The following is a 22,300-nucleotide window of genomic DNA, read 5'->3' as shown; positions in this document are numbered from 1 at the left end:
TGATGCACACCATCCCCGGCATCAGTCCACTCCTCCGACCACTGCAAAATGCCGTCAAGAATGTATTCTTGCCGGCGCTGGTGAAATCTCATGCTTTGGGGGAGGAGGAGAGGGATATGCTAGCACTTCCCCCAAGACTGGGTGGGATGGGGATCACCAACCCTGAGAAGCTGGCAGATAAGGAGAACCAAAACTCCATCAGCCTTACCAGGTCACTCATCAACAGGATCATCGCTCAGGAGGCAGAGGGCGAGATAGACCAAACAGAAATAAGAGATATTAAAAGAAAAATCTCAGAAGAAAGGCAACAGGCCCAAAAAGACGAGCTGGACCGTCTTACACACCACCTGTCCACAGAAAAGGGTAGAAAAATACACACAGCACAGGAGGCAGGCGCCTCTAACTGGCTAACGTCATTACCAATCAGAGCAAAGGGCTTCAGCCTCAACAAACAAGAATTTGTCGACGCCATTGCTCTGAGATATGGCTGGCCGATTGAGGGACTGCCTGATCTCTGTCCATGTGGATCACCAAATGATGTCACCCACACCATGACATGTAAAAAAGGAGGCTTCATCTGTATTCGACACGATGAAGTGAGGGATCTGACAGCCAGCATGCTCGGGGAGGTATGCCAAGACGTCACTACCGAGCCGGCACTGCTTCCCCTGGACGGCGAACACCTTCGGTACAGGACAGCCAATACCTCACAGGAGGCACGGGTTGATATAAGTGCCCGCGGATTCTGGGTGCGCGGACAGCGGGCGTTCATGGACATCCGCATATTCAACTCGATGGCTGCCTGTCACCGTGAGCTGCCCCTGCAAGCCGCCCACCACAGGAACGAGCAGGAGAAGACAAGGGCATACGGTGAAAGAATCCAACATGTGGATCAGGGCAGCTTCAACCCCCTCGTCTTCACCACATCCGGCGGGATGGGTCCCAGGGCCCAATGCTTCTACGCACGCCTCGCGGAACTAATCTCAGAAAAGAAGCATCAGCCAAGGAGCCACGTTGTCGCCTGGATGAGGTGTCGCCTCTCGTTCTCCCTGCTCAGGTCGGCCACCCTATGTCTCAGGGGCACCAGACACTCTGGCCCAAAAGCCACCACCATCTCCAATATGGACTATGAAGCCACAGTGGTGGAGAGTGACATTAGGGTGGGTCGGGAGTGACTTGAGTAGGGAAGGAAAGGGGGATCTAGACGTAATAGACGATAGGTGATTTAGTGTCAGGTAGTATTAGCGATATGGTTGGATGCCACAGTCATTAGCGAACAGAGTTGGGGCTAATGACCTCCAAACTATGGAGCCCTCCATGATTATGTGTCGGGAAAATAAACATGGGTGGAGGTATCAAAAAGTAGTACTAGTAGTAGTAGCAGTAGTAGTAGTAGTAGTAGTAGTAGTAGTAGTAGTAGTAGTAGTAGTAGTAGCAATTTCTCCTTCCTCTCAGTCTATTCCTCATTTATGTCTTTCCTTTCTCCCTTTCCGTTGTGTATCGTGCTTTGGGTGTTTTCACCATCCTAGAACATTCATTAGTGTTATCATCTTTTATTAATGTTATCATCACTCTCCACCACGAAAGGAGTAAAGGGTGGCGCCCCTTGGGGCCTGCTTTCGCCACAACTAAGGGATCGGGGCCCTGCAGAGAACGGGAATGGCTGAGGGAAACACGTTTTCGGGTAGCTGGTTTATTGGCTCCCCCACAATAGCGACACGCCTAGACACACTGGTCGAGTCCCCGCCTTCTCAGCACCTTGCAGCTCCGTCAGGGGCGCCGAGTACCGTCCCCATCCGCTCGTGGGGCTCGCTGTGCTGGCGTCCTTTCGTTCCTCAGGGCGCTCAGCGTAATCCAATGGGCCCCTGGGAACCGCAGAACCGTGCGTAGAAGAGGTAAGCTTACGCGGTGTGGCCAGCTCAGAGGTGCTGGGTGGACTGATTCTGAGCCAGCCAGGCGGTGGAGACGTCAGCTTGGCCCTGGTTCGCCGGGGCCTACGTGGCGGGTCGGTGAGGAGGGTGAATCATGGCGGTCCGTCCCCGTGAACCACCATTCGGGTGCGGGTTCGCTCGTGTCTGCGTAACACTGCCCCCTCCTGCGAAAGAAGTGGCGCCCTCGCCACGCTAGTATTAAACAAGCAAAGACATATTTACACAGTGCTACCACACAATAGTCTTACATTCACGGCTAATCCTCCTCCTCAAGGAGAAAGTCGTCGAATCTCCGAGGCCTCCTCCTCTGTCTCTGGGGCCGCGGCGCAGACCCTCCGACAGGTGGGTTCTTGTCTATGGAGACCTCATCCGCCCGGGTGCCACGTCGCCGTCGTCCGAAGATGGCGACACGTCCTCCTCTCAGCATCGTAGTCCGCTCCCGGTGTGTGGTCCGGTAGGCTCATGATGTCGTCATCTCCATGTTCGGACAGGGTGTCGTTCGCCTCCTGCTCCGGACCCCAGGTGTACCGCCCTGGGCCGTGGTAGCGCCACAATCGGTCCACGTGCACCACCTTTGGCCGGCCGCGTGTCCCGCGGCGAATCCGGTAAGTCACCTCAGATACCCGTTCGACAACGATGTAGGGGCCCTCCCAAGGACTCTGTAGCTTGGGCGAGAGGCCCTTCTTCCTCCTTGGGTTGTGGAGCCACACCTGATCACCCTCTGCGTGACCAGTGACTCTGGAACCGCGGTCGTAGTGGCGTCTCATTGCCTCAGCGGCAAAGTGCAGGTTCTCCCGCACTTGGTGGTGGGTCTCTGCCAAGCGTTCTTGTAAGGCCGTGGCGTATGTTGTTCTTACTGTAGGTAATTCCTCATCCGGCGGACGACCAGTGACGAGGTCCACAGGGAGGCGGATTTCCCTCCCCAGCATGAGGCGGGCAGGCGTGTAGGAGGTGGCCTCGTGCTCTGCGGAGCGATAGGCCATCAGCAGCAGCGGCAACTTCCTGTCCCACTCAGTCTGGCCATCCTTGCAGAACGTTGCAAGCTCCTGAGCAAGGGTGCGGTTGAACCGTTCTACCATCCCGTCCGACTGCGGCCGCAAAGGTGTAGTCCTGGTCTTCCTTGAGCCAAGAAGTTTGCAGCACTCTAGAAATACTCTTGACTCAAACTCGCGGCCCTGGTCGGAATGGAGCTCTCCCGGAACGCCGAATCTCGAGAAGAACTGCTCGACCAGCACTTCGGCGACGGTGGTGGCTTCGTGGTTGGGCAGGGCGTACGCTTCAGGCCACTTCGTAAAGTAGTCCATGGCAACACAGATAAAACGGTTGCCTGCAGCTGTTGTCGGGAGTGGTCCAACGATGTCGACGGCCACCCGCTCCATGGGGGCCCCCACCTGGTACAGTTGCAGAGAGGCCCTGCTCCTACGTCCGGGACCCTTCTTGGCGCTGCAGGTGTCGCACGCCCGGCACCACTCCTCCACGTCCTGGCGTAACCCTGCCCAGTAAAATCGCTGCCGCAGTCTGCCGAGCGTTTTCTTCATCCCAAAGTGTCTACTGGTGATGTTGTCGTGGGCTTCCCGCATCAGCCTCCTCCGCATGACCTTCGGAACAACAGTCTGCCAAAATCGTGTTCGCCCGTCTGGCATCAACCATCGCTTAAGCATTACTCCTCCGCCCAGAGCGAGGGTGTCCCACTGTTCCCATTAGTGCTTCGCGGGGGGGCTCAGTGCTGCTACCTCCCCCCGTGGTGGTCTGGCCGCGCCTGACTCAAGCATCCTCACGATGGGGCCGATGTCCGGGTCTTTCCGCTGGGCCTCCCGCCATCCGTCTTCGCTGTTGGACGAGTCCACTGACACCACTGTCCGTCGGCATTCCACTGGCTCCTTACCGCTACAGTGACGGCAGTCTGGTTCACACGGGCGCCGGCTGAGGCTGTCAGCGTTGATGTGTGCCTTACCTGGGCGGTGCACCACGTGGTAGTTGTGCTGCTCCAACTTTCCGAGCCAACGTGCCAGCTGGCCCTCCGGGTTCCTCAGTGTTTTCAGCCACCGTAGGGCTGCGTGGTCCGTCCTCACGGTGAACGGGGCACCATAGAGGTAAGAGTGAAAGTGGTCCAGGCTTCTAACCACAGCCAGCAGCTCCTTCCTTGTGACGCAGTAGTTGCGCTCAGGAGCGCTAAACTTCTGGCTGTAATACGCCACCACCTGCTCTTGTCCGTCCTTCTCCTGGGAGAGCACAGCACCAATACCCTCGGCGCTAGCGTCGCAGTCCAACAGGTAAGGGAGGCGAGGATCTGGGTACGGCAGCACAGGGGCGCCTGTCAGGGCCTCCTTTAGTCGTTCGAAGGCTGTTTGACACCTGGGTCCCAGCGGAACACCGCCCCTTCTCGCGTTAGCTGGTGCAGGGGAGTGGCAATGGTAGCGAAGCCCTGCACAAATCGCCTGTAGTAGGTGCAGAGTCCCAGAAAGCTCCGTACTTCCTTCACTGTCTTTGGCACCGGCCACTCCCTCACAGCTGCTACCTTCTGAGGGTCCGGCCTGACTCCATCCTGGCCGACAATGTGCCCCAAAAACGGTACCTCCCGCTGGAAAAGCAGGCATTTCTTAGGGCTGAGCTTCAGGTTAGCCGCCCTGAACCGCAGGAACACTGCTTCCAGCCGCTCCAACTCTTCCTCGAACGTGGTCCCGTACACTATCACATCGTCCAAATAGACTATGTATTTCTTACACTTGAGTCCATCAAGCAAACTTTCCATCAGTCGCTCGAAGGTTGCAGGGCGTTGCACAGGCCGAATGGCATCACCTTAAACTGCCACAGTCCCTGCCCGGTGGAGAACGCCGTCTTAGCCTTGTCTTCCTCGGCTACCTCTATCTGGTGGTATCCTGACTTCAGGTCCAGGGTAGAGAACCACCTGGCTCCGACCAGCGCGTCCAGGGTGTCGTCAATCCGAGGCAGGGGGTAGGAGTCCTGACTGTGACATCGTTAAGTGCACGGTAGTCTACACAGCATCTTGTCGTACCGTCCTTCTTCTCACCAGGACTACCGCCGACGACCACGGGCTGCTGGAGCGCTCCACTACTCCCTGTTCGATGAGTTCACCTACCGCCCTCTCCATCTCTGCGCGACGGGCAGGGGCGATTCTCCGCGGGGGGTGCTTGATCGGGCGACTGTTAACGGTGTCGATGCGATGCTTGGCCAGGTCGGACCGTCCCAAGTCTCTGTATCCTGTCGAGAATATGTCAGCATAAGAGATGAGCAGTTTCAGCTGGTTTGCTTGCCTCTGTCCCAGATATTTAGAGCTCCTCCCCAGCAGCTCCTGGAGGTGCTCGGGCACGCCACCGCCAGCAGCCCTCGCCACTGACCTATCGTCCGTAGTCTCCCGCGCCCGTTCCACCTCCTCGCACGTTCCCAGTGTTGTTCCTGCCTGGATATGATGCTCATTATCCGAAGGGTTAGCCACCAACACCGTAATCTCGTCCTTATCCCGCTGAACCAAGGTCCTGCCGACCACCAGACCGCCCTGCAGTTGTTCGGCGGGCGGCGGCTCCACTAGGCCGTCCTCGCTCGCCATCCTCCGGCTCAGTCTGCATCTTACGCGCGTCTCCGACCTCGGGGGGACGCATACTGCTCTGGCCACGACCACCTGGGCGGGGCTACTCGACTCGAGCAGGGGCACCACGACGTTCCTGATCCGCATGGTCATGTCTCCAAAGTCGACCCGTGCCCGGCTCTTTTTGAGGTAGTCCAGGCCCAAAAGACAGGAGTCCTCAATATCTGCCACGTACACGGGCAGTCGCTCCACCTCTTCTCCGATGGCGATCTGGGCCTCCACCGGTCCTCGCAGCTCGGCACAGTGGCCGGTAACGCCACACAGGCGCTGTACCGCCACAGGAGGATTTGGGGCCGCCATCACGTCCGGCCGGACGAACGTTCGCTCCGCCCCGGTGTCTACCGTGAGCCGACAGGGTACCCCGTTCACGGCTCCCTCGACCTGTACGCTGCGGGCGGCTGTGGTACGGCATCTTAGAAAGACTGGGGCCTGGATGGGGATGGCTGGCGCCGGCCCCCGCCGCCCAGCCGTCCTCCATTTCCCGGTGACGCCGAATCATCCTCATGTCCAGCCCGTGGGCTAGAGCTGGTAGGTTGTGTCGGCTGGCTGCACCCCTGGCAGACACCCTGGCCCGCACCAGTGCTCTGTCGCTCACTAGAAGACGAGCGGTTGGCAGTAGGGCAGTTTCTCCACATGTGCCCCACACGATGACAATCCCAGCACTCTCCGGGGAAGCTTCGCGTGACAGTCCCCTCCCCTCGAGCCCTCACATGTCCCCTTTGTGCTCGGAAATCCTTCCTCGCTTGGTCAAACCTGGGCTTCACGGGGCTTGACTGGACGAATGACTCGAACTCCAGGGCCCGAGCTAACGCTTCCTGAAGGTCGCCGACGTGAGCTTGTTTCACGTACACCTGCAGCTGTTGGTCGTTCAGTGCGTCCACAAACTGGTCTCGCAACAAAAGTGCGAGGAAGTCTTCTGTGGCCGCCGGATAGGCCTTCCTGGCCAAGTTCTCCAAGTCCTGGGCTAGCTGCTGCAGCGTCTCGTCCCGGACACGAACTCTGGCCCGGAACCTTGCCCGGAACACCTCCGCTTGGTGTTGGTGGCCGTACCGTCGCTCTAGTACCGCCACGATGCTGGAGTACGATGAGCGTTGGGCAGGTGTAAGCTGGCTCAGGACTTCCACGGCTGGACCCTTCAGGCTCGATGCGAGCTGCACAGCCTTCTCCCATGGACTCCAGCCTTGAGCCTCTGCCATTAGCTCGAACTGAGCGAGGTAAGCCTCTAGAGAGACCCCCCCGTCGAAATCCTGGGGCTTGCGTCGACCTGCCGTCTCCCGGCGGGGAACCACGGAGGGAGACATGGGAGGAGAGCGTGTAGGAGTGGCGGGATGGGTACGGGACGGATCTAGGGCACATCCTGGGGCGTCCCTCCGACTAATCGTCCCGCTAGCCTCTCCTTGACAGCGTGGCGTCCGCCGGTCCGCCTCTCCATCGTCACGGTCATCAGCATGAGGAGAGTCGCTTCCCTCGGGTGGTGCCTTGTCTCCATTGTCAGGCACCCCCGCCTTCCCCCCACCGTCTATCCGTTCCTCCAACGCGGCTACCGCACCACTGAAGCCCGCAACCACAGTGTCTAGCTGGCTCGTCACCTGATCTCGGAGGTCCTTTTCTATCTTAACCACCTCCTTCATCACTTCGCTCTTCACTTTCCGACAGCTGTCCTCGGCGAACTGTCTGGCCTCCTCCCTGAGGTCGCCCAAGCCACTTAGAAACGCGTCCTTAAACTCACTAATGGCTTGGGCCTGAACCTGTTGGCCCTCGGAGAGAGCTTGTCTCGTTTGAGCCTCTAACTGCCGAGCTTGACCTTGGAACTGCTGGTTCAACACCTCCACCAAGTCCGCTAGCGTCGGCGTGCCTCCCGCTGCTGCCGGGGTAGTCATCTTGCCAAGTTTTCCACTGCGCAGTCAAGGTAGCCTTTCCCACAACCTCGCCGTCTCTCCAAAGGCCACGAATCCCACTCCTGACACCAGTGTAACGAAAGGAGTAAAGGGTGGCGCCCCTTGGGGCCTGCTTTCGCCACAACTAAGGGATCGGGGCCCTGCAGAGAACGGGAATGGCTGAGGGAAACACGTTTTCGGGTAGCTGGTTTATTGGCTCCCCCACAATAGCGACACGCCTAGACACACTGGTCGAGTCCCCGCCTTCTCAGCACCTTGCAGCTCCGTCAGGGGCGCCGAGTACCGTCCCCATCCGCTCGTGGGGCTCGCTGTGCTGGCGTCCTTTCGTTCCTCAGGGCGCTCAGCGTAATCCAATGGGCCCCTGGGAACCGCAGAACCGTGCGTAGAAGAGGTAAGCTTACGCGGTGTGGCCAGCTCAGAGGTGCTGGGTGGACTGATTCTGAGCCAGCCAGGCGGTGGAGACGTCAGCTTGGCCCTGGTTCGCCGGGGCCTACGTGGCGGGTCGGTGAGGAGGGTGAATCATGGCGGTCCGTCCCCGTGAACCACCATTCGGGTGCGGGTTCGCTCGTGTCTGCGTAACAGTACTATCATTATCACAGAGAACTTATTATCACTATCAATATTTTCTGATTCAAGCAGATCTACCTGACGGCACACACACACACACACACACACACACACACACACACACACACACACTAAACCCATTCTGTCCGCTTTAATGACTATGAAACCTGGGAAAAAATAGTAAAACGAGCAAGACCATAAATATCAACTACTGTGGCAAGACAATCCCCAAAATAGTGAGTAATTCATACGAAAACTATGCCAATAAAAAGAAACAACAAACTGCTCTATTAACAAGCGAACTAAACCTTACGTATCTCGTGTGGGTAAATTAGAAACTCGCCTCCGTAAAACACAAAACAAAATACTCATCATCAGCAGATTATTATCATCCCCGTATTAATTAAGAGCCGTCCCTTCCTCGGCCATTCATCACAGAGGAAGGAAGATGGAAGCAGGAGCAGCACCGGAGAGAGAGAGAGAGAGAGAGAGAGAGAGAGAGAGAGAGAGAGAGAGAGAGAGAGAGAGAGAGAGAGAGAGAGAGAGAGAGAGAGAGAGAGAGAGAGAGAGAGAGAGAGAGAGAGAGAGAGGAGGGAGAGAGGGGTGAGGAGCGGAAGTCGGCAGACGAGAGGGGGAGGCGAAGGAGGGAGAGAGGAATGGGACGAACTGGTGGGGAGTATGTAGGGGTAAGCGGGAGTTTGGGGGGATCGATGAGTAAAGGGGTACTGGAGAGGATTGGCTGGGGTAAGTTAGAAATGGGTTAGGAGATGATATACTAATGATGGTGGGGGGGGGAGGTTAATTAAAGACGGATTGAGGGTGGGGGAGGGAGGATAAGGAGGGGAAAGACAAACTAGTTAATTATTAAAGGGCGTGGGAAATCGCTAGTCATATTATTACCTTGTCAAAGCTCAAAGCAGTCCTCCCCTTATTTTTTTCTGATCCCTTTACTCTAGGCTGGGTTAGTGTTGATGGTTTGTCATGGGTGTGTTTATCCCTCGTGTTTCGTTCCCGATCGTCATGTCCTAAGTAATCGGGCAAGCTGCGAGTGTAACAACCTCTTATATAGTCCCTTGTTTGATGGCGTAATATAGAGTACCTACAATACCTGGTGACTGGTTAGTCATATTTTGGTGGAATCCTTGAATACCCTCAGGAATAAGACGGGAATTCAGGTGTCAGAAAGTAAAAGAAACAAAGACCACTAGAGAGAGAGAGAGAGAGAGAGAGAGAGAGAGAGAGAGAGAGAGAGAGAGAGAGAGAGAGAGAGAGAGAGAGAGAGAGAGAGAGAGAGAGAGAGAGAGAGAGAGAGAGAGAGAGAGAGAGAGAGAGAGAGAGAGAGAGAGTCGATACAGGTGTCAGAAAGTAAAAAACAAAGACCACGAGAGAGAGAGAGAGAGAGAGAGAGAGAGAGAGAGAGAGAGAGAGAGAGAGAGAGAGAGAGAGAGAGAGAGAGAGAGAGAGAGAGAGAGAGAGAGAGAGAGAGAGAGAGAGAGAGAGAGAGAGAGAGTCGAATACAGGTGTCAGAAAGTAAAAGAAACAAAGACCACGAGAGAGAGAGAGAGAGAGAGAGAGAGAGAGAGAGAGAGAGAGAGAGAGAGAGAGAGAGAGAGAGAGAGAGAGAGAGAGAGAGAGAGAGAGAGAGAGAGAGAGAGAGAGAGAGAGAGACTACTGTAATACATGTTGGACTAAAATACTGTTATGCCGGACGTGTTACTTGGGTTCCGTGTCGCCGTCAGGAGACTCCGTGGGAGGGAGATATGTAAACACTTTGCACAGTTTCTGTAGTTTAATATTCTTCTTTAGTAGTACACTTCACTCTGACTCTTCACTTACCACTAGCTTACTATGACTGGGACTGACTCTCTCTCGCCCTCTTCTCCTATATATATCCAGAACAGTACAGTCTAGAATATTACAGTATATTTCAGATCATACAAGAACATGTAGCAAAAATATATGCGAGTTGGCAACACTTCCCGCCTGGCGCCTGGCCGCGCCCGGTGGGGCGCGGACGGCTCGCCGTCCTCCCCGCCCCTTTGCTCGTTTCTCCGGGAGCCTTCTAGAGGCCTATGGTCGCCGGGGGAAGCTTCCAGCACAACACTATCCCCCCCTCTTAATTGTGATCGTCCCGATCACACACTTAACTATGTACAAACATAAGAGAATTAATCATAATCATAATTATCGTCGTATGGCTGTGGACGCCTGCGTTGTCTCTGTCTTCTGTTCGTTGCCTCCTGCGCGTCTGTCTCTTGGTGCGCTTCGTCGTCGTCCGCTTCTTGGGGTGTCCCTGATACATCTGCCGAAGCCGGGAGGTTATCTCCCTCGGCTGAAAGGGCCAGGAGGCCTACGTCGTCGTCGACCTCCTCTCGGTCCTGGACGTCCCTTGCGTTTTCGTCGGCTGCTGGGTGTCTGTAGTTGTTCCAGGTGTAGTTTCCCGGACCGTGGTACCTCCATAGGCGGTTGACGTGGACAACTTTCGGCTTGGTCCTTTCCGTTCTCCGGATTCGGTAAGTCACGTCGGAGAGGCGTTCTAGCACAGTGTAAGGGCCTTCCCAGGGGCTCTGTAACTTCGGAGACTGTCCTTTCTTCCTCTGCGGGTTGTAAAGCCAGACTCGGTCTCCTTCCTTGAAGTCAACGTGGCTTGCCCTCATATTGTAACCGCGCTTCATGGCCTCCCCGGAGAACTTCAAGGCACCACGGACTTGATGGTGCACCTCTTCCAGCCGTTCCTCTAGTTGACGGGCAAAACTGGAGGCGTCCCTTGGAAGGCTTTCCCCAGGAGGCCTTCCTGTCAGTAGGTCCACCGGCAATCGCAGCTCACGTCCAAACATCAGCTTTGCCGGTGAATACCCCGTAGTCTCGTGGGCGGCAGACCTGTAGGCCATGAGAAGCGCAGGCAGCTTCTGATCCCATGAAGACTGATCATTGTTGCACTGCTTGGCCAACTCCTGGCCCAACGTCCAATTAAACCTCTCCACCATTCCATCTGACTGTGGGTGCAGAGGGGTGGTCCGGGTCTTCTTGATACCCAGAAGCTTGCAGCACTCAGCAAGGACTGTTGACTCAAAATTCCTTCCCTGGTCGGAATGGAGCTCGTTAGGCACACCGAAGCGACAGAAGAACTCCTCCACCAAAACCTTGGCGATGGTAGTGGCTTCCTGGTCAGGGATGGCGTAGGCTTCCGGCCACTTGGTGAAGTAATCCATTGTGACACAGATGTACCTATTTCCGTTCGTCGTCAGAGGCAAGGGTCCTGCTATATCCACTGCCACCCGTTCCATGGGGGCTCCAACCTGGTATAGTTGCAGTGGGGCACGGTGACGCTTGGGGCCCTTCTTTGCACAGCACACCTCACACGCGTGACACCATTCTTCCACGTCCTTCCTCATGCCAACCCAGTAGAACCTTTGGCGCAGGCGACTCAGTGTCTTCTTTACCCCTAGGTGTCCGCTGGTGATGTTGTCGTGCATTTCTTTCAAGACGCAGTCACTGGACTTGACAGGAATCACCGTGTACCAGTAGTTGTCAAGACCATCATGAGAGACCCAGCGTCGCTGCAACACCCCGTCGTTCATCCGAAGAGTGTCCCACTGAGTCCAGTAATTCTTGGTGGTAGGGCTTTCTCGAGATTACTTCCCACCCAGGTCGCGTTGACGACTGACTCAGCCACTCCATAATTGGTCTCAGATCTCGGTCCTCCCGCTGCAGTTTTCCCAAGTCTTCCCATGGCACCTCCGCTGTCTGTTCCACTGTAGTGCGGCGGCACATATTCTGGACGCTTTCCCTCTGGAGGCAATGTTGACACTGGTAGGCATGGGCGCCGGCTCAAGCTGTCCGCGTTACCGTGTGTTAGTCCAGATCGGTGCACAATAGTGTAGTGATGCTGCTCTAGTTTACCTATCCAGCGAGCAAGCTGGCCCTCAGGGTTTTTCAGTGACTTCAGCCACCGCAATGCAGCGTGATCCGTGCGGATGGTGAAAGTTGCACCGTACAGGTAAGCATGGAAAAAGTCAAGGCTCTTGACTACTGCCAGGAGTTCTTTCCGGGTCACGCAATAGTTTTTCTCGGCTGGGGTGAGCTTCTTGCTGAAGTAGGCCACAACCTGTTCCATGTCGGCACATGCCTGGGACAGCACTCCACCAATCCCCTCATCACTGGCATCACAATCCAGTATAAAAGGCTTAGAGGGGTCTGGGTAGGTGAGTACGGGCGAGCTGATGAGGGCCTCCTTGAGCTTCTCAAAGGCAACCTGAGTTTCCGCTGTCCACTCAAACTTGCGCCCCTTCTTCGTCAGGAGGTGCAGTGGTGCAGCAATCGTAGCGAAGCCTTTCACAAACCTGCGGTAGTATGAGCACAACCCGAGGAAGCTCCGCAGCTCCTTCACGTTGGTGGGTGTCGGCCAGTCCCTTACCGCAGCCACCTTCTCAGGATCAGTGCGTACTCCAGCCTCGCTCACGATGTGTCCCAAGTATTGGACCTCCTTTTGGACCAGACAGCATTTCTTCGGGCTGAGCTTAAGGTGTGCAGCTCTAAACCGGGCGAAAACCTCTGATAGCTTTTCCATCTCCTGCTCGAAGGTCTGGCCAAAGACAATCACGTCGTCGAGGTAGATGAGTGCCGTCTTCCAGTGAAGTCCCTCCAGCACCCTCTCCATCAGCCGCTCAAACGTGGCCGGCGCGTTGCACAGGCCAAAGGGCATGACCTTAAACTGCCACAGGCCTTGACCGTAGGAGAAGGCTGTTTTCTTTGTCCTGTTCCGCCATTTTGACTTGGTGATACCCAGACTTCATATCCAGTGTTGAAAACCACTTGAGCCCACCAAGGCGTCGAGCGTGTCGTCGATCCGTGGGAGTGGGTATGAATCCTTGATGGTGAGATCGTTGAGGGCTCGGTAGTCCACGCAGCACCTGAGGGAACCGTCCTTTTTCCTGACGAGCACTACAGCAGACGCCCACGGGCTGCTGGACCGCTCGATTAACCCTTGTTGCCGGAGATCATCCATTACCTCATCCATCTCCTTGCGACGGGCTGGTGCCATCCTTCGAGGAGCTTGCTTCACTGGGCGGTGGCTACCTGTGTCGATGTGGTGCTCTACCAGGTCCGTACACCCCAAGTCCAGGTCTCCTGTGGAAAACACATCTGCATTTCTCACGAGAAGCTCCCTGAGCTGTTCCACTTGGGGTTCCTCTAGACACTTGGAGCTCCTGTCAAACAGGTCGCACAGGTAGTCAGGCAGCTCCTCCTGGGGCTTCGTCAGGGTTCTCCTGCAGACACAGGTTCTTGGTTTCTGGTCGATCTCTTGGCACAACCCCACCATGGTCCCTTGTTTTATTTTCTTTGGGCTGAAGGAGACATTGGCCACGACGACAGGCACTTCCGCTGCAGCAGGGTCTACCAAAGTACTGCCTACAATCACCTGGTTTTCTACCGGGCATCGACTTCCACTCTCTACCACACACAGGCTAGCCGGGGGGGCACCTGTAATTTGACAGGGTAACAGCATCTCCGACCTCGGAGGAATAATGGTGGTGCGCTTGACCGTCACTGGCAGGTCTTCCTTGTTCACAGTCGTCAGTGGCACCCTCCTTCCTCTTACAGTCAGCTGCTTAGCGCGGAAGTCCAGCTCGCACCTGTGGGAAACAAGATAATCCATACCTAGGATGCAGGGGTCATCCATGTCGGCCACGTACACAGAGAGGAACTCTTCCTTTCCTCCGAGCTCAAACTTCACGTCCACTGGGCCTCTGAGCTCTGCGTAGTGTCCTGTGACTCCGCACAGTCGATGCGGCGTCTTAGGAAGCCGACGATGACTCACCACGTCAGGCCGCACCAATGTGTTCCGAGCCTGTGTCGACGACCACAGGCCACAACACTCCGTCAACCTTGCCCTCCACTTGGCAGCTTGTCATGGTGGTTCTCCTGCACACTGATATCTTCGGGGCATGTACAGGACAGACTGGTCGTTGCCCCCGTGAACCAGTCCTTCTTAGTTTCCCGAGTGGTGGTCCCTCGTTGGGGGCACATTTTTCCGACACTCATTCTTCCAGTGCCCCTTTTCTCCACAGGTCCAGCACTTGGGTCCTTCCCTCGGCTTCTTCTTAGCGGCACCTTCATATTCCTTCTTCCTCTTATAGCATTCGTTCTCCTTGTGCCCAACCTTCTCGCAGTACCAGCACTTTCCTTGGAACCTGTCTGTGTCGCTGACAGCGCCCTTTCGTGCCCTAAAGCCAGAAGTCGAGTCGTCCCTGAAGCTTGACAAGCTAGACCTAACAAAGGACTCAAACTCCATGGCACGTGCCAGAGCTTCCTGCATTGATGTTGGCTTAGCTTGGTTCACTTGTATCTTCAGCTGAGGGCTGTCCAGGGCATCGATGAATTGATCACGCAGCAAAACCGTCAGCAGGTCAGGGGTGGCACCTGGGTATGCCTTGTGCGCCATGCTCTCAAGGTCCTGAGCGAGTTCCTGAAGAGACTCGCCGCGCCTCCTGTTGCGGGTTCTGAACCTAACCCTGAAGAGCTCGTTCTGGTGCTTGGTCCCATATCGTTGCTCCAGCGCCTGTGCCAGCCCGCTGTAGCTGCCCTTTGTCGCATTGTCGAGCTGAGCAAGGACCTCCAGCGCCGCCCCTTTCAGGCTAGTGGCCAGCTGTACCGCGCACTCTTGGTCATCCCATCCGTTCCGAGCTGCCAACAGCTCAAACTGAGCGCGGTAAGCCTCCCAGGAGACCTTGCCATCAAACTCCTGAGGCTTCTTTCTAACAGGCGAACCCAGCAGACCCATGGGGCTGGCGGAACTTCTTGCGGGGATAAACTCGGGCGAAACAGGGCTCAAACTACCCCGGACTTGCGTAGGAGAAGCATCTTGGGTACAACTAGCCCCTGCAGGCACTGGCTGTCCGTTTCCAGCCAAGCAGTCTTCAAGGGCCTTCACTCTGTCACTTACGTCACAAACTGCCTGTTCAGTACGGTTCACCTTTCCTTGCACTTCTAATATTTCTTTGTGTGTCGTCTCCGTACCACCTCCATCTCTTGTTGAAGATTTGTGTGTTCTTTCTCCACTTCTATCAGGCGTTGTCCCAAGTTCGTGGTTACATCAGTCATTTCTCTTCGCACTGACTCACTTCCATCTTGTACTGCTTTAAGCTGTAGCTGTAATCCTGTGAAGCGATCTTCTAGCTGTTCTTTGAGTTCTTGGAGTGTTCCTTCTTGTTGTTGCTGTGCTCTTTCTTGTTGTTCTTTGAGTTCTTGGTGTGCTCTTTCTTGTTGTTCTTTGAGTTCTTGGAGTGTTCCTTCTTGTTGTTGCTGTGCTCTTCTTGTTGTTCTTGAGTTCTTGAGTGCTCTTTCTTGTTTCTCCCCCTGTAGTCTCAAGGCTTCCAAAAGTTCAGTCAACATGTCGTCCCTCTGGGCAGCTTGGGAACGAGTCTCCATGGCGAAAAACAAATGCCTACACTCCTGACACCAGTGTTATGCCGGACGTGTTACTTGGGTTCCGTGTCGCCGTCAGGAGACTCCGTGGGAGGGAGATATGTAAACACTTTGCACAGTTTCTGTAGTTTAATATTCTTCTTTAGTAGTACACTTCACTCTGACTCTTCACTTACCACTAGCTTACTATGACTGGGACTGACTCTCTCTCGCCCTCTTCTCCTATATATATCCAGAACAGTACAGTCTAGAATATTACAGTATATTTCAGATCATACAAGAACATGTAGCAAAAATATATGCGAGTTGGCAGCACTTCCCGCCTGGCGCCTGGCCGCGCCCCGTGGGGCGCGGACGGCTCGCCTTCCTCCCCGCCCCTTTGCTCGTTTCTCCGGGAGCCTTCTAGAGGCCTATGGTCGCCGGGGGAAGCTTCCAGCACAACAATACTGACACAAATAAAAGCTGTATTTCAAAGATTGCGTTAGGTGAAGAATATAGGAGTTTCAGAGCTTCGGTTAGGCCCAATGTGTGGTGATGAGACTACGCGCCGGGCAGCTTCATTTGGACCCGCACGGAACGATACTCGGCTCAAAACACCAATACGGGACCATGACGAGCTCAGGATACTTCGCTCGTTACATCATTACCGGAAGCCTTATGGACGAGCTAAGCATGAAGAACACCAAGTATAAGCTACATACACAACCTTAGTATAATAAAAGATGCATTACGTAAATTTAACACACTATCGGGGCTTGCTGCGGCTTGTCTTGCTGACCCTAAGACCCTTCTCTCCTCCCTTCCCCCTCCCTCCTTCCCTCCCAGCAGCCTGAGGTACGACGATTCTCTCCTCATCACTCCCTCACACTCACGCTCCCCGGTTCCTTCACACTCATTCCTCAGCACTGTGTCAGAATGAGGCCCCGTTCATGCTACACACACACGCACGCCGCCCCGTCCATCTCGTCGGGGCGGGGCACACTCCGATCACCGTCTCGGCGTCAACATCACCGGCCAGGCACCGATGACGTCACGGCCGGCAGCCAATCGCAGTACGGAGCAACCTCCTTCAAATATTACTAATTATACGCCTTTATATACCTTCAATTCACTCCCCAGGCGATTCTCAACATGGACAATCCTCATAATCACTGTAATAATCAAGAATAGTCGCACGGGAAGGAGCAAACTGGCAGGACAAGGCTTCAGGCGGCAGGGCGCTCACTCCATCCTCCCCACCGGCCTCCCCTGCCTCAACCATTGTCTAGACGCCGCGTCCCTTCCTGCAAGAACAACCACACCGTTCCTCACCTGATCCTCGCCTCGCCTCGCCTCAGCACGCCGCCGCCCGCCTTGCACACGCGCGACACACCCGCCGGGGACCCCAACACGCACGGTACACGGACACACCCTCACTCCAGCACTTTCCGCAGCACACTGGGGTCGGCGTGACGTCACCGATGAGCCTTTGTTTTACCCACAATGCCCAGATGGTTGTGTCACCTGGGGCACTTTGGTCGCTTTCCATCGAATAATAAGCATTGCAAGTGAAATTTGCGACTACATAAATAGTTTATATCCTTGGTTAGTTAAATAATAATAATAAAATATCATGACATTCCGTACGTTACCTCTCTGAGAGTTGGCAACACAAGGCGCCTCACCTCTACGTCAATGCCTCGCCACTCATGTTACTGCCTAAATATTTCACTATAAACGAAGGATTCCTCTCCAGACTCCACGCTGTAAACCATTCCTCTGCGTGAGGCGGCGCAGGGATCACTGTACACCCTTTTTCCCAACCCTAGGGTTGCGACCCCAAGTGGGGTCGCCAAGCGTTTCTCCTGGGGTCGCCAAGACCTCAATATATCAATCATAACACATATACAACTAAACTAGTGGGGTCGCAGTCATGTCTAGGGGTGCATGATTGGGGTCGCCTGAAAAAAAGGCTGGGAACCTCTGCCAGTGTACACCATCATGATGACTTGTACACCCCACGCCAGCATGATCACTGCTACCAGGGAGACACGTCATTCACGGGGTTGCCAACACTACTGACACACATAATAATTAGAGTCCCTTGATAGAGAGAGTCCCGACAACCTAAGATGTGGACGCCATTATTGGCCATGTTTTCGCCGCGCTTTTCAAACGCTAGCACACGCTCTCTTTTGTATTTGTTTCACAGCCATACGGGTCGTCTAATGAAACTGAGCACACTTGTGCCATACCTGCACACCTTCCCCTAACAGCCAGCGAGCTCTGGGAAAATAAATAAGAGACGGTATGTGTCTTTTTTTTTTTTTACAACAAAGGAGACAGCTCAAAGGCACAAAAAAAGAAAACAACAAAAAAAAAAAGCCCGCCACTCGCTGCTCCCAAAAAAGAATCAAAAGAGGTGGCCGAAAGAAAGGTCAACTTCGGGAGGAGAGGCGTCCCGACACCCTCCCCTTGAAAGAGCTCAAGTCGTAGGCAGGATGAAACACAGATGAAGGAAGATTGTTCCAGAGTTTGCCAGCGTGAGGGATGAAAGAGTGAAGATGCTGGTTAACTCCTGCATAAGGGGTTTGGACAGTATAGGGATGAGCATGAGTAGAAAGTCGTGTGCAGCGGGGCCGCGGGAGGGGGGGAGGCATGCAGTTAGCAAGTTCAGAAGAGCAGTCAGCGTGAAAATATCGATAGAAGATAGAAAGAGGGGCAACATCGCGGCGGAATTTAAAAGGTAGAAGACTATCAGTAGGAGGAGAGCTGATGAGACGAAGAGCCTTAGACTCCACTCAGTCCAGAAGAGCTGTGTGAGTGGAGCCTCCCCACACGTGAGATGCATACTCCATACGAGGGCAGATAAGGCCCCTGTATATGGATAACAACTGCGCGGGGGAGAAGAACTGGCGGAGACGATACAGAACGCCCAACCTCGAGGTAGCTGATTTAGCGAGAGAGGAGATATTAAGTTTCCAGTTGAGATTTTGAGTTAAGGATAGACCGAGGATGTTTAGTGTTGAAGACGGTGACAGCTGAGTGTTGTCGAAGAATAGGGGATAGGTGTTTGGAAGATTGTGTCGAGTTGATAGGTGGAGAAATTGAGTTTTTGAGGCAATGAAGGACACAAGGTTCCTTCTGCCCCAATCGGAAATGATAGCAAGGTCTGAGGTTAAGCGTTCTGCAGCCTCCAGTCTGGAGGCGTGTACTTCCTGATGAGAGGGTCTTCTATTGAAAGAAGTTGAATAATGCAGAGTGGAGTCGTCGGCGTATGAGTGGACAGGACAGTTTGTTATGGAAAGAAGATCAACAGGTATCGCCATCCCACCATTACGCCCTTATACTTTACCACAATTTGGTCACCAGCCGTTGGAACGTGTCGTAAGGTGACAGGAGATTATTATTAGCCTTACGATCAGCCACTGTCTCAGTATAGGCACTCAGTAGCCCACGTAGCCTATGATAACTATAGGCGTGTCACGGCGGGCTGCTAACGACCTTGAGAGGCGGCCGCGGCAGCGCTCAGAGGATATTGAGAGACTTCAAAAGTAGTAGGTAATGGTGACAGTGACGGGACCAAAATAATTCGCAAGCATAATCAAGAATTTGCAGCCAAAAAAAAATGACGTCGAAAAATTTTGTACGTCGAATTTCCCGGCCGGCCGTGCGGCCAGTCAGCCGGGCGGCCAGCCAGCCGCGCGGGCAGCCAGCCGCCGAGGGGACCTCCCCACTACCCAACCGGGGAGTGGTCACAAACCTACCCAAAAGTGACCATTCCCCCCCCCACCCCCCCCCCCCCCCACCCACCCCCAAACACCCACCAACTTCCACGCCATCGTGTCTCCCCGGAGGCCTGAGCGTCACCCTCCTGCCGGGGATTGGTTAGGGGCGTCCTTTCGCGCCGTGCCGGGGCGTCGCCCTCCTGACGGGGATCGGTTAGCGCGAGCGGTGACTTGTTCGGGGGATCGGTTAGGGGCGTCCTTTCGCGCCGTGCCGGGGCGTCGCCCTCCTGCCGGGGATCGGTTAGCGCGAGCGGTGCCTTGTTCAGGGGATCGGTTAGGGGCGTCCTTTCGCACTGTGCCGGGGCGTCACCCTCCTGCCGGGGGATCGGTCCTTTCGCACCGTGCCGGGGCGTCGCCATCCTGCCGGGCATCGGTTAGCGCCAGCGCTGGCTTGTTCAGGGATCGGTTAGGGCGTCCTTTCGCTCTGTGCCGGGGCGTCACCCTCCTGCCGGGGGATCGGTCCTTTCGCACCGTGCCGGGGCGTCTCCCTCCTGCCGGGGGATCGGTCCTTTCGCGCCGTGCCGGGGCGTCCTTTCGCACCAGTGCCCGTGGAACGGCTAGGCGCGACCGTACGCACCGTGCCGGGCGTCACCCTCCTGCCGGGGATCGGTCCTTTCGCACCGTGCCGGGCGTCACCCTCCTGCCGGGGATCGGTTAGCGCGAGCGGTGACTTGTTGGGCGGAGGCCTGTGGCTACCTTTCCTCCCTCTCCTCTTCCCTCCCGCTATTGATTTTTTTCCAGTTTGCCAGCATGTGTGCGTGTCCCCTCTATGCCCTACCCTCGCGAGCGGTGACTTGATGGTCAGTCTGAGGGTACCATTACCTCTCCCTCTACCCGCTATTGATTTTTCAGTTTGCCAGCATACGCGTGTGTGTGTGTGTGTGTGTGTTACTGTTGATTTTCATATTGACTGGAGTTATATCGATTGTCTTTTCAGTGAGGGGTAGGAACGGGAAAAGTAGATTTTATACATTTTTATTGAAATATAGTGGAAAAAAATGGTATGACGAGTTATTATATTACCTTAATCTAGTCTATTTTATTTGTTCTTTCTTAATCCAGGCTAATTTGTTCTTTCTTAATCCAGACTAAATACATGCTAAGCCTAAAAACAAAAACACACAATCGCCATAAAAAAAAAGACATATTACAAACTCACACCGTACAGGCTCAAAGAAATACAATGGAAACCCACCCATCCTACCCTTTTTTTTTTCCCTCCCCCAAAATAAATCCTAATTGAAAGAGACATATTACAAACTTATGTCGTACATGCCCAAAGACAGCCCATAAAAGGATGACAACACGAGTACATATACAAATGAAGAAAAAAAATACACAACACAAGTACATATATATAAAAAATAATACACACAGAGCGAGTACATATTATATAAAAAAGATATTGTTAAGCACTAAATATAGGACTCTCATCAAGAACATTTATAATATTATTCACGTCCATGCTATGAGAAAAATTCAAAGAATTGAAAGCTGAAGGAAGGTCAGTGCTTGAGAAGCTTTCATTTGTTTCGTCCGCACGAGCCGCATTGGAAGGGCCCGGTTGTGGCGCGAGATTTTCTTCAGCGGCCGCAGCTGCTGCACGCCGCGCTGGTGGGTCTTCAAAGACGAGTTTCTTGGTCACAGAGAGATTTTTTTTCATTGGTTTTCCCCGACCGTACGCCGCTGCTGAGGAGAAGAGACCCGCCTCACGTTTGGCCACCTGAAGTTTTTTTCTCCCAACTTTATGGAGGCTCTTCTGAGACAGTCTTGGGTCCCGGTGTTCTTGCTGCTTCGGCAAATTATTCTTTGTCATTCTTCGCCGCCGTTCTTGTCCCCGGTCGCGATCTTGTCGTCTCTGGTGCGTCTCCTGCTGCTCGCTACGCCCCTGCTGCTGGAGCTGCAACACTTCCGCCATATGCTGCATTTTTTTTTCCAGTCGTGATTGACGCATTTCATGATCTTTTTGCTGCAGACGACTTCGCCGCCGCTCTCGCGATTCAGCGCCCGACGGAGAGTCAAGACACACCATCACCGAAGCGTGTCTGTTGTTGTTGCCGTGGACTTATGAAAAGATAGAGAAACATTATTAGACAAAAAAAAATTCTCTCTCTCTCTCTCTCTCTCTCTCTCTCTCTCTCTCTCTCTCTCTCTCTCTTGTAAGAATAAAAAAATACTTACTATGCGTTACGCTGTCCGGTGGGTCGTTCTTCAGATGAGACACTGGTAATGGAGGTATCACATCCTTCAGAAGTCGCAGAAGTCCTTCCCTCAGCACACGCCGCCCCATTTTACCGACACCTCCCAACGCGCCGCGGTTGTTGTTGCCCAATGACTCGCCCGTGATGTGTTCACCGGTAGACTTGGGAGTTTCTGGAACATCCCCCACCTCACCACCACCAACATCCGCTGAAATGACAAGAAATATATATATTTTTTTTAAACACAATGAATAAGAAATACACACACACCAGCGCTTGTGCGCGCAGAAAAAAAAATACAAGAGGCGGATATCTCACCTCCGTTTCTGGGATGTGATGTGTTATCCACGGCTTCAGCTTGGGATGTGTTATCCATGGCTTCAACTTCTAATGCGGCTTGACCCATTATCTGATCGTCAACATCGTCAGCATGAAGAGTTGCAGCGGCAGCGTGGGGCTGTTGTTGTTGTAAGTTCATGACGGCGAAGACTTCCTCCATGACGCTCCTCTCGCAACGTTAGGGGACTGACTAAGCTACCCGGGGTTATTTGGGGCATATGCGCACTACCACAAGCCTTTTTCTTCCGAGGCTACCCCAGGTTATAGGGGACACGCCCACACACATGTATGCAAACACGCGCGCACATGCCCAAAACCACAAGCCATTCTTCTTCCGAACAATAGGAAAGCGTGAACAAACTCACACCCACCCGGTCACGTCGCACGAAAAAAAAAACAGAATCCTGTTCTTAATAACTACATATAACTACACACACACGCCATAAATGAATAAGCTATATACTACTTCTCTACATTTTTTTTACACATAGGAAAGCGTGAACAAACTCACACCCACCCGGTCACATCGCACGAAAAAAAAAAAATCCTGTTCTTAATAACT

At 54.2% G+C, this 22,300-nt stretch overlaps 1 long non-coding RNA gene across 1 annotated transcript; it reads right to left on the bottom strand.

Annotated features, from left to right (window-relative positions):
* Positions 1-21,106: 21,106 nt before the first annotated feature.
* LOC126989145 (uncharacterized) lies at positions 21,107-21,956 on the bottom strand. Its single transcript, XR_007742922.1, has 3 exons — positions 21,718-21,956; positions 21,380-21,607; positions 21,107-21,262 (listed from the first exon to the last, which is right to left on the bottom strand). It is a non-coding gene; the product is annotated as an uncharacterized LOC126989145 (long non-coding RNA).
* Between the last annotated feature and the right edge of the window lie 344 nt (positions 21,957-22,300).

The sequence above is a fragment of the Eriocheir sinensis genome, unplaced genomic scaffold (genome assembly GCF_024679095.1).
Source record: "Eriocheir sinensis breed Jianghai 21 unplaced genomic scaffold, ASM2467909v1 Scaffold1074, whole genome shotgun sequence".
In the NCBI taxonomy this organism is placed as follows: Eukaryota; Metazoa; Arthropoda; class Malacostraca; order Decapoda; family Varunidae; genus Eriocheir; species Eriocheir sinensis.
This window is presented reverse-complemented; position numbering and strand designations above follow the sequence as displayed.